This window comes from Ambystoma mexicanum, chromosome 12 (genome assembly GCF_040938575.1).
Source record: "Ambystoma mexicanum isolate Mex_15411 chromosome 12, UKY_AmexF1_1, whole genome shotgun sequence".
In the NCBI taxonomy this organism is placed as follows: domain Eukaryota; kingdom Metazoa; phylum Chordata; class Amphibia; order Caudata; family Ambystomatidae; genus Ambystoma; species Ambystoma mexicanum.
This window is the reverse complement of record NC_090936.1, coordinates 881,890,166-881,902,286: the sequence shown is the minus strand read 5'-3', so window position 1 is coordinate 881,902,286 and position 12,121 is coordinate 881,890,166.

Genomic DNA, 12,121 nt, shown 5'->3' with positions numbered 1-12,121 from the left:
TTGCCCCCGTCAGTGATATATAAATATATTTCTAATATTGCACATTATGGCAATGTGGCAATTTATTTTTAAAAAATAAAAGTATTTATTCATCAAATATGAAGTTGTGAGATTAGAAGTTAATCTGATCTGTTCTGTCTACCACTTGTTGGTCTTGATCTTTTTGTGTTAGAAAACAAAGAAACAAGGAGAGTTTGTATCCAACAAAAATCCAGCAGTTGCCAAACCTAGCGTCAGCAGAAAAACCTGGAAGGTGGGAATCCGGCATCTTCATCAGTCTGTGCACATCTCCCTCAGCATGCTCAAACCACACACACCTGGCCCTAGGGGCCCAGGGACTACCCCAAATGCCATCAGGCTCACCCAAACCACAATCCTCACTCTGACCCTTCACCTAAGTATGTTCAAACAACAAGCACCTATACCTCGGGTGTCAGAATTAAGGGATGTGGTCCGAAAAGGCTTGTAAGGTGCTGAAAAACGACATTTGCCAGCAGGCATTGGGACCTTCTGTAGTTTCACCTGCGCGTCATTTGCCAGCTGCAGACAATCGAGGGACGGCATTATAATCTCCAACCGCCAACATTCCGGTGCAGTTGATTGAGGTTATGGAGCACGGGCGGCAGCGACGGCTGTGGAGCAACCTGCAAAATAGGTGGTGAGGATAGCGCGTTTCTTTTGGCTCTCGCGAACCTTTTGGGAGCCGCACTGAAGAATGCCTGAGTCGCAGCAGTGAGGAAGGAGACGGCCGGGCTACTTGTATCGTTTCTTCAAACTCGGATGGCCTCGCGAGGCATCCGAGCACTCAGTTAAGTGCTGTGTCCACTAAATTGCATTCCTTAATATAAATCTACTACAGCCTGGGTGGTGGCAGTGAGCAGGGGGGGCCAGGCATAACTCGCTTCATATCGTTGGGCTCGAGCGTCCCTTTGAGGCGTTCGAGCAGTTAGTTAAGTACTATTGTTCTAATCCAAAACACATTGAATGTGAAACACGCTTTGTTTCTAAGGCTGTTGGGTATCTGATAAAAATGAAGTACTGAGACAGCGCTCGTATTGGGATATCAGAGCCTGTTCAGTGCCACCCACAGAGCAGGATAACCTGATATTATGAGCTATAAACCTGCATTGCCATATTCCAGGTTTAATGGTCATTAAGGAAACTATATGTTACATGTATTGCATGATGTGCATGTTTAGAGGCTTGCGCTTGCCCGGCAGGGCCATGTGTCTGTTTATGTCATTACAGGGAATTCCCTTGTTCGTGCCATACTGCTTATGCCATTCTGTGTACTAGGAGCAGGGTGTTGGTGTGTTGTCATTCAAGCTGTGACATTTAACCTTTATATGTTCCATGTTTAGTGAGTGTTATGATTTTACAACATTTTGGGACATGTTCTGTGAAACAGGTATTAGGACAACGGGTTTAAGGTGCTTAGTGTACATGCTAGACTAGGTCTGGTAGGTTGTCTCAGGTCTAAGGTATTATTTGCTTATTGTGTGAAGGTGTATGTTTTTTTCCCCTTCCTTTCCTTTGTCATTCCATCTCCTTTCCCTAACTCAGTCTTCCCCCCCATTAGCTGCCACGTGGTTTCCTGTATTTGTTAAACATTCAGGTACCCGTGCCAACCACGGTGGGAGGGTCGATCTATTCGGCTTCTGTGGTTCGGGAGAGGGGATTGAAACCCATATCCCTTTGAGATATTGACATCAGGGGTTTTCATGACCCATAACCACACCCCTGGCCATATTCCCCAGTCGGCAAGCCCTTTGAGAATGGAGCAGCAAGATACAGGAGCCAACAAGAGGGGACTTTCCTGACAATCTCCCTGGTTTGGGCCACAAGTCAACATTCTCATAGACCAGTTATCTCTGTGCCTTCTGCCTTTCAGTGAAGATACTGCAGATATCAGCTAGAGCACTTAAGTCACTCCCTACTTTCAGAGGGACTGTGGGCTTCTAGCAATGACATCCCCTGCAATCCTCATTTGATAGTCCGGTATGAATCGCTGTATAGCTACACATTTCTGCTGTGTGTTTTGTTAATTATTTTTACGAAGAAGTAGGATAAGTAGCAAGCCCATTGACAAGGAATGAATACCCAACTGTGGGGCTCCTAGTTCAATGCTTTCAACATTGTGCAATGCAGATTCTACCAAACAGCAACTGAATAGTGACATAAATTGGCATTTTCTTCCAATTCCAATGTAATTATACAAATGCTGGGGGGGCTCAGCTCCCCTGGCACCTTCGGCACTCAACGCCGAGGGGCTCTCATCGCTCGCCCCCACCTGGTGACTTCTGCGCTTTGAACTTGGCAGTTTGGTCACTTGTAGGGATACTCCATCAAGGGCTCGCTTTGTTCGTTCACCCCCTTTCGGGAATTGGAAAGTGGGGCAGAATACCAGCAAAGTTGGAGAAATATGGGACAGAATGACAGCAGAACCATATCTTCAGGGCATACAATGGCCCCAATTCAAAGCGTTACCGTACCGTCACTTATCACTTACACAAGTCATCACACAACTTCATCAGTTAATTTCAGTTAATGAACTTGAAACACTTTAGAAATTGTAGATTTGGACAGTATACCATCAAAGATGGAAGCATGTGGAACGGAATGCAGCCAGACTCATTTGAAACATTACACACAAATCGTCACTTATATACAACTTCATCAGTGAATGAACTCCAGTGAATGGACTTCAAATGCCTTATGAATTGCAGTTTGGACAGTATACCATTAAAGTGGGAAAGTGGGTGAAATGGGGAACGGAATGACACCAGAGCCATATCTGCAGGATATAGAATGACCCCAATTAAAAGAGTTACAAAAAAAACAAAGTTACACAAAATTGTCACTTATACACAACTTCATCAGTGAATAAACTTCAAACACCTTAGGAATTGCACATATAGACCACATACCATTAAAGTGGGCTCAATTTGGAACAGAATGACACCAGAACTATGTCTGTAGGACATATGATTTCAAGCGTTACAAAAATCGTTCCATTTATCACTGCCACTTTTTTGCTCAACTTTTGCATGAGTACATCAACACCACACTAATCATGCAACATCGTATTCAATCATTCTCATCACAACAACCAATTGTAGACATATATACATAGGCCCTTTTAGTTGATCAGGGTTTTACAACAACAATTTGTTTTCCATGTTTCGTTATACCTAATTGCTTTTTAAAAATGTGTCCATTGCTTAACAACAACAAAAAGTTGTTGATACGTGTTTCGTCCAGAATATATGAGCCTTTCACTGTAGCCCTTTGCTGCTCCAGCCTTCTTCAGGACAGTAGTGGATGCTGTGCTATGCCCCACTGCTTACACTCTTGTGTACTCGTGGCTATCTCAAAAGATTGCGCTCTGGACATCGGATAATGTGATTTGTCATGCTCAGGTGACTGTTTCACTTGAAAATGAACCCACACAATACCGATGCTTAATTTGCCCCGTGTGGACCTCTCCCCATCTTCTGTGCTGTAGATAATGCTTTCCGTCTGTGTCAGGAAGATGTCTCTATTTTTGTGCTCTGACACCCAGTCTCCAAATAGCGGACACTCTATGTGGCTTCTCTTTAATCTCACTCATGATGCTGTAGAGGGGGTCTCCACTGCCTCTCAGTGTACAAACTGCAACCGGGGGAGTCGTTTTTGACATAGGTACTTGCGTTTCTTTGTTTTCTGGGGTGGCCCTAGAAGATGTGGCCCCCTGACGTTATTGGGAGTTGCAGTGAGCTAGTTGGCGTTGCTTTGAGTGCTCTTTGGGATCCGAATCCTGCCCTTCTCCAGTTGCTGACTGCAGTTTTGGGAAGAGATGGCTTCCTCTCTGTGGAATCTTGTATAATGAAAGGAGGTTCCAAGCTGCACAGCATGGAACCTAGAAGCCTGGGAGGTCTAAAAGAGGACATTTAGAAGTGAGAAGGAGGCAAGTTCACAGGCTGTGCCATTCCTTATATCCAATAAAGTCTTACTTACTTCCAAGAGTTGTTGCGTCCCCCCTTCTACATTTTGGCGATGAGTGATGCTGCAGACGATTAGGAGGCAATGATCGTAGCAAACAGAGCATGTTTCGGAGATACTATGGAGACCCAGTGACATTGTGTATCCTTGACTTAGTTGGGAGACCGGTAGACCATTTCCACTTAGGCAAGTTGTGGGGATGGTGCTCGATCAGGCGGTTGCAGTTTGGAATGCAGGCAGGGTGCTAAAAGACATGCGACGAGCGTGAGCCAGGCATTAGTGGAGGCGCGAGCTAGTACATGAAGAGATGATGGCCACAGGCGTAACCAGTATTGTCTAGCAAGTGGGCCCTGAATCTAATGTGGTTGGGTCCACTGCACTGACCAGAATAGCTGTAAATGCCCACACAGCACTCCTGAGTGGGCATTTGCGGATTTTGGTGGACCTTGCCATCTCAGACCCTACCCTGTCTACGTCTCTGATTGACGGCACAGAAGAAAGGACCTCTCTACATGTGGTGAAAGCGATAGCCATTTTATTTGTGTATACTGCATGGAAGATTAGATGAAAGGACCTCTACTTGTGGTGAATGTGGTGCCCATTTTCTTTCTCACTTGACACGCAAAAATATAGTGGAACAAGGAAGAAAATGAGCAACCATTTGTTAAACGATCACTTTTAAATAACAGTGAATAACAGTAAATAACAGTGGTTAACAGTGAATAATCTTTTGCAAGAACATTTCAAAAGGGGCCAAAGAGGGCCAATTAGCAGCGAGGATGCCATTTTTGGTGACCATCATCAGCTTTCACTGGCTCCCAATGCACGCACAAATCACCTTCAAGTCTTGCAATTAAGGAACAGATGATCATCCATACCAACAATCCAGTCACAAAGGAGAGGTTGTGGTTGTGTGAAATCCAATGCTAGAAAATGCAATAGCCATTGCAAAGAAGGTGGAACATACCCAATTATGTTCAAAGGCCATTCAGGAGAAGAAAAAGGCAGATGGGGCCAAGGCAGGAAATGAAACAAGTCAAATGAATATAGTGGTCGAGAAGAATAAGGAAGGGGTCATTGAAAAGGCACACCAGAAGGAAACCAAAAGGTAAAGGAGAGAAAAGAAGCACAATGACAATGGCGGAATATGAGCACAACAAGTATTATCGATGTGGGTAGCTGAACATTTTGCCAACTCAAAACTATGTCTTGCAAATAATCAGGAGTGTGGAATTAGAGGTAATTTCACAGCTAGATGTCAGAAGAAGAGGAAAGTGTCCCATCTGCAGGAAGAAGAGGAACGTAGTTCTGATGAGGAGAGGGTTGTCACTGTGATGAGAGCCAAGGATTATTCAAAGATGAAACATCCTAGTTGGCAGATACATATTGATGGTCATCCGGTCAAAGTGATAGTGGAAAGTTGTTCACTCTATTAAATTCTGACAGAGAGTAAATGAAAGAAACTGAAAAGTGAAGTATTGAAGGAGAGTCTATGGAAATCAAATATTAAGGATCCTGGAGGGTTTGAAGGATCGAGGATAAACATGATAGCGATGTTCCAGTCAGTGGTGGAATACAACGTCAGGATGGCAGTAGTAAGCATGTACATGACAAATAAAGGAGTAGAAGTTTTGGGTTGGTTTGACCATGGGAATTAGTCTAGATCCTAGACAAAAAGAACCAGTCATGTTTGTTAAAAGGAATAGCACAGAAGAGGAACGGTTCCCAGTAGTATTGGATGTTTGAGGGGCTATACCATTAAAATAACATTGTAACAGGGAACAGAGCCCAAGAGTAATAAACTGCATCAGATTCCCATTTCAATTAAAGAAGATGTGCAGAGGGAATTGGGATGACTGGTGAAGGAGGAAATTATCAAATACATTGAATGGGCAGAATGGACTAGCCTGATTGTAGTAGCAAGAAAGAAGAATGGTAAGGTTAGGGTGTGTGGGCCGAAGGTATGGGAACAGAAACATAGTGGGCAAGTCCCCGATGCCCATTATTACAGAAATGCTGAACTGTGTTGGTGATGCTAAGTTATTTACATCTTCAGATCTTACAGAGGATAGTAGAGCTGTAACATCGTTCATCACACCGTTTTCTGCTACCGAAGGATGCCATTTGGATTAGTGGCAGCAGTGTTTCAGGGGATGATAAGCCTTATGCTTAAAGGAATTTCAGGCACGTTAGTGTATCAAGATGACATTTTAGTATATGTTAAGGACATGGTGGAACACGATAAACGTGTTGCGTAAGTTGAGAGATAAAGGTTTGACTACAGAACTGAGAAAATGCAAGTTTGGGGTGAAAGAGGTTGAATATGGACATATTAGCGGCAAAGGGTACAGACCTAGAGAAGACACCATGAGGGCCATCAAGGAAGCATCCATTCTGAGGAATAAAGATGAAGTACTGGCTTTTTATGGATGGAAGAGTTTTACAATATGTTCATTAGAACTTTGCAGACATAAGCCAACCAATCAGTGAGTTGTTAGAAAAGGGAGTGGCGTTTGATTGGAATGCAGAGTGCCAGAAAGCAATAGTAGAAATAAAAGAGGGAATTTGGAGGGCAACAAATGTCTGCGATTACGGCTGATGCCAGTGTAACGGGATTGGGGGCGGTATGATCTCAAGGTAGAGGAGAAAAGGAAAGAGTCATGTGTCATGCGTCCAGAGCGGTGACATATTGTGAAAGCAGATACCCAGTAATTGAAAGAATTGTTAGAATGTGTTTGGGGAGTAGAATATTTTAGGAAATATATATTGGGAGGGTGATTCATGGAACACACAGACCATGAACCATTAGTAGAATTACTAACAGTTCAACTAATGATGAGAGGGACTCTCAGAATTGAATATTGTGCATGCAGATGCAACAATAGGATTTCACAGTGGAATACATACCTGTGGTGTGAAAAGAATTGTTGTTTATTTGTCAAGATCACCTTTGGAAACAGTTATTAAGGAGAAGGGACGAGAAGAGAGGGAGGACAAAATAATTGCATATTTGGTTGAAGTATTTGCTGATCAACATGCTGTTGTGATGAAAAGGGAATGGGAAGAAGGTTTGGTTTCAGATAATGTGTTGATGGAGTTTATAAGTGGATGCATTTGTCTGTAGAAGAAGGGTTGCTTCTTAGAGGGCAAGCATTAGTAGCTCCAGAGTGTGTTATGGTGTAGTTGATTGAAAGAGTTCCTGAGGGACATCCCAGAATTACTGGCACTAAATGAAAGTTAAGGGAGAATTATTGGTGGCCTGTAATGGATGTGATGGTAGAGAGGAAGGTGAGGGAATGTTTGCCATGTCAGAACTTTCTGATAAGAGTATGAAATTACACAAACATGAACTGTTGCCCATTTTGCCTCCAGAAGGTGCATGGGTCCATGCTGGAATAGAAAGATTGGGACCATATCATAATCTTGATGGTGAAATTAAGTTTACGATAGTGGTGATGGATTATTTTACCAAATGGCCAGAGATAAAGTTGGCTGTGCAAATGTCCTGAAATTAAATTATTAGTTTCATGGAGCAGGCATTTCAACAGGAAGGTTACCCTTTGGAAATAGTAAGTGACAATGGTCCTCAATTTAGAAGTTCAGAGATGGCTGCATATGCTAAGGATAGAGGTATGAAGTGGAAATGTACATCATTATATCATCCACAGTCTAATTGGTTAGTGGAACGATTCAACAGGGTGATTGTTGGTGCTGTGGAGCAAGCGATTAGGAATGGTATGAATGTGAAAGAAACATTAAGGAAGTTGTTGTGGAGCACCAGGGTGGCTCCCAATGGTGTTAGATGATACTTTTAAATAAATGCGAGGAAGGGAAGAGAATAGAGGACTCAATCCTAGGTAAATAAGATGCTAAAAAAAAGGAATGTGGAGATTTGAGGAATGGAGGTGAAAAAGCAAGCCAGGTAGAGATTTTGTCATTCACAAATGAAGAATAAAAAAGGATTATGACACGAGGTTAGGGAAGATGAGGTTGTCAAAGTTGAAGTTCTTCCCAGATCATGGGTAATGTAGGGTGCATAAGTAAGGCTCGGACGCAATGGTGGCATATTTTTGGGTAGAGACTTTTATTAATCAAGAAAGGGTTGGAGAAGGCCTCTCTATCCTTCAAGGGTTTCCCTGCTTCAAAGAAAACTAGTGAAATTGTCAGGATGTCCAAAACCAAAAAGTCTGTCACTGTTGTGTCTCAAAAGCCAAGCTGTTGTCCTCTCATGGACCATCTCTCTTTCTCTTACAAGGTCCCAGGACCCTCTTGTTTCTCATTCCTTCAGGCCTTTGCCTTTCATATTGGTGCTGGTCCCAGACTCGCAATGTAGGATTGTATTTGCTTGGTTTACTCCCTGGCCAAGCATACAGCTCTTCCTTATTTTCTTCTTGTTCAATTAGGGTCCCAGACCCTCTTATTCTTGGTTTCTCATATGGGTGCGGGTCCCAGACTTGCAACGACCCTTCAGGGTCCCAGTCCCTCTTGATTCAACTTCTAGCCTCACCCCCTTGCAACCCTGGACCTCCAACGCCTCTCAGATAACCTGCATTCCGGTTAACTTTGTAGGTACCAGCATCTACCGATCAGCATTTCTTTTCAAAGCTCTGGCAGCATTCGGTTGAGGGGCACGATCTGTGGTGGCTCTGCGGATGCCCGACTCTGCCCGGATGCACGTCCCTGTTCACAGGGACTGAGCTAGGGGCCCAGAGGTTCATTTCAGCATCAGCGTGAGCGGCCCTTCCAGCATGGACCAGGTTTGCATTCTACTTTTCCTACGTTCACGGCTTCCAGTTAGGCTCTCATCCTTTCGCCCAGTGCACAGATCCTGCAGTTCATCCTTAGAGGATCGTTCTCCTTCTGCGTCCGATTCTGAACTCCTTTGCTGGTTTGCTGCTTTCATTCGGGCCAATGACCTCCCGTGAGATGCTAGACCACTCACGCTGATCCTCGAAAGTGATCCTCAGACTCTGTTATCTTCTTCACAGTACTTTTTTTAAAACCAGATGCAAAGTATTATGCTGGTATTTCAGTCTTGTCCAGTACATTAGTCTGAATTCTTTGGCAATAGAACATATTGGCTCTGGTTAGAGGGGGGAAAGGAGGACTTATTACTGGAGAAGGGGTTGGCGGTACTGAAGCGGGGCTATAACAATGTCTCCTGAGAATAGTTGTCCCTAATTCCATAAGGGGCTTTCTTCCCATGTGATCCTCTCTCATTGCATCGCCCCCGGGGGGATTATTGTACTGTGGATGCACCACCCTGGTCCCATCTGAAAGGTCTCCCCCTGGGGGAGAAGGGGCAACATCCTCGGATTCATCACAGTTAGGATCAAAAGGAGCATGCCTGTTATTTTGGGGGGGAAAAAATATTCAGAACCCAAAAGAGTGGTGCACATTCTATCTAATGCTGTGAGATTAGAGGATGGGTCCATATGGAATATGGACAAGGTAGTGGTGGTGGACGTGCATAAGGAAGGGAGAGGTTTGGGTGAAGTGAGGAAATATACACTTATTGATATGGTTTGTTGGTGGATGTGAGCGTGATGAGTAGTAGAGCGAGTGTAGAGCTTTGTGATCGGTAGGAGTATGGGTGAGAAATGGACGAGATTGAGGAAGTCCATAATGATGAAATTGATGCAATAAGACTTGGACGGATAAGGAGCAGTTCGGAATGGTTTAAGAATTATATCAAAACATAATAAGGAAAGGAGGAAGTTACATTGTTCTTATATATTCAAGTAATGTATGCAAAATATGTATATATTAAGGCTTGGGAGGATAGCTCCGGGGTAACGTGCTTGACTTGGAAGCAAGACGACACGGAGCAACACAGGTTCGATCCCTGGGTCCGCGCTGAGAAACCTCAGGGTATTAAGCGCGTTATAAATAACCTATCATATATCATATCATATAAAGTTCACATTCTTTTGGTTGCCAGTTTTATTGTGAAATTTATGTTCGTTATGAGTTATGCTGGTTACGTTTTTCCTTTTTGTCCTGTATAAAGGGGAGTTGTGTGTGGTATTTATTTTGTATACACTGAAATGAGGTTCCATGGAACCTAAAAGCCTGGGAGGTTTCATGGAGGACCGTTAGAAGAGGGTCGGAGCTGAGCTCAGAAGATGTGCAGTCTCTTATCTCCAATAAAGTCTTACCTTACTTCCAAGAGTTGTTGCATCCCTACTACCACACTCTCTCTCTTAAATGGTGGTGACAGGTTTCAGTGATACAAGTTTCCTCCTCTCTGGATTGGATTAGACTTCTGGCTTCAGCACTGCCAGAAAGTGGGTTGTTCCTGTCTGTTATTTCACTGGGTGGTGTACCTCTTTTAGGGCAGAACCCTAGTCCTGGTCTTTAAGTTGGAATGAGAGAGGTGAATGTTCCGAGTTCTCCCAGAATGTATTTCCCCTACATGGTGAGGAAAAGGGGTGACTGTGGATCCTCTTTGGGTGCCTATCTTCTCCCTGCAGAACTCTAGTGTCCTTTTTTTGCAACGTGGTACTGTGTCTACTTGGATCATTGGAATAAGGTGAGTGAGTTCTCCTTTTCAGTTCTTCCGGCTGTTCTGCTAGTTGTGGTAATGAGGCCGATCCCATGCTGGGGGAGGGGTGCTTGCCTCACCTTTTCTAATGGGTTGATTGGCATTTCATGGTGGATTTGGGGTGCCGGTTCTGAATAAGCCCATGGTTCCCTTTTGTCCAAAACTCAAATCCTTTCAGTACTAAGGTAGCACGTAGGATTTGTTGGGACCTCATACTAGAGCATTGGGTTGCTGGCCCATGTTTGGGCACATTGGCGCATGGTTCTTTCGGCTGTTGGTATCTTCCTCAGTCCACCTTAGAGGTGGCTGTGAGGGATGCAGACTTGAGGGCAGAATTGCTTGTTCGAGGCACAAGTATCTGGGAGTAGGTGCAGCCTCCTGGGTTATAGGGTCATTCTCCCCTCAAACAGGGTTCCCTTTGTAGTGGGGCAGGGTCTTAGGAGCTTCTGCGTCATTGCCATCTTCATGTGTGGGGTGCTTGCCCTGGTGCTCATTCGTCACCCCGGGACCCAGGATGACTTTGTTGAAGCCCATTGGGTCCCCTTTTTCCAATGATTGGGTGGTTTCCATGCTTTGACTTTCACTGGGTAGTAGTTGATGGGTGTTCTTGGATAGGACCTTTGCTGGTTGGCTCTTCATCGTTACAGTACGCATGACCCACCTCTCCCCTGCCTGGTGGTAAGATTTTACCGGGTCTTTTGGGTACAGTCAGGAGGACTATGGGACTGGTCAGGTGCTTTATACCCCGGGCTATGAGGGGGAAGGGCCAAATTAAAAAAATGAAAGATTTCAGAAAGGGCTCTGTCGGAAGGTGAATGGCCTTCATAGAATAAGTATTGTGATGAAGAAGAGTAGGAACAGGCTTAATGAAGATTACCAGTAAGTAATCAGAGTATTATGGAGTCAATACAGGACAGGGCCTGACTTGATAATCATGTAACCATGTACATAGATCCCGTGTACACAGAGCTAATTTGAAAAATGATTTCACACTCAGCTCAATAAATGAAACAAATGCTTAAAAACAAATCATGTGAATACATTTTTCCTTTTTAACATTAATTAATTACTTTGTATTCAGTGCGCCGTGCTCAGAAATACAGCTACATTTATTGTAATTACAAACATTTCTTTAATAGAATTGAATTGTGCTCATTGTACACTGTGAGGTGCCAGACATCTTTACTACAGGGACAATAGCCCACTAATAATAATAAGAAGACATTTATATAGTGCTTTTATCAAAATCGCGTTACATAGAACATGTCCTTATTTACAATTATTATTGGCCAAATCGAAACTGGTACTCACGTGCTCGACCTGGGGGAGGTATAAACATGAAAGGCCGAGTCGACCTTGCGGGATTCGAACCTTGTAATCTGAAGGTCACGCGAAGATCGCAGCAGTACGCGCTTTATCTGCTGAGCTATTTTGCGCATTATGTTATTAAGCTAGTACAAGTTTCTCAGAACTCGGTTTCACGGCTAGAATCATAACACGCTGTAAAGGGATTGGGGAAATCCCACATGATAATACAATCTCCGTGCTGGCGGCTGCGGTGATGCAAGCACACTTCTGCCTTCATCTTTCTGATCC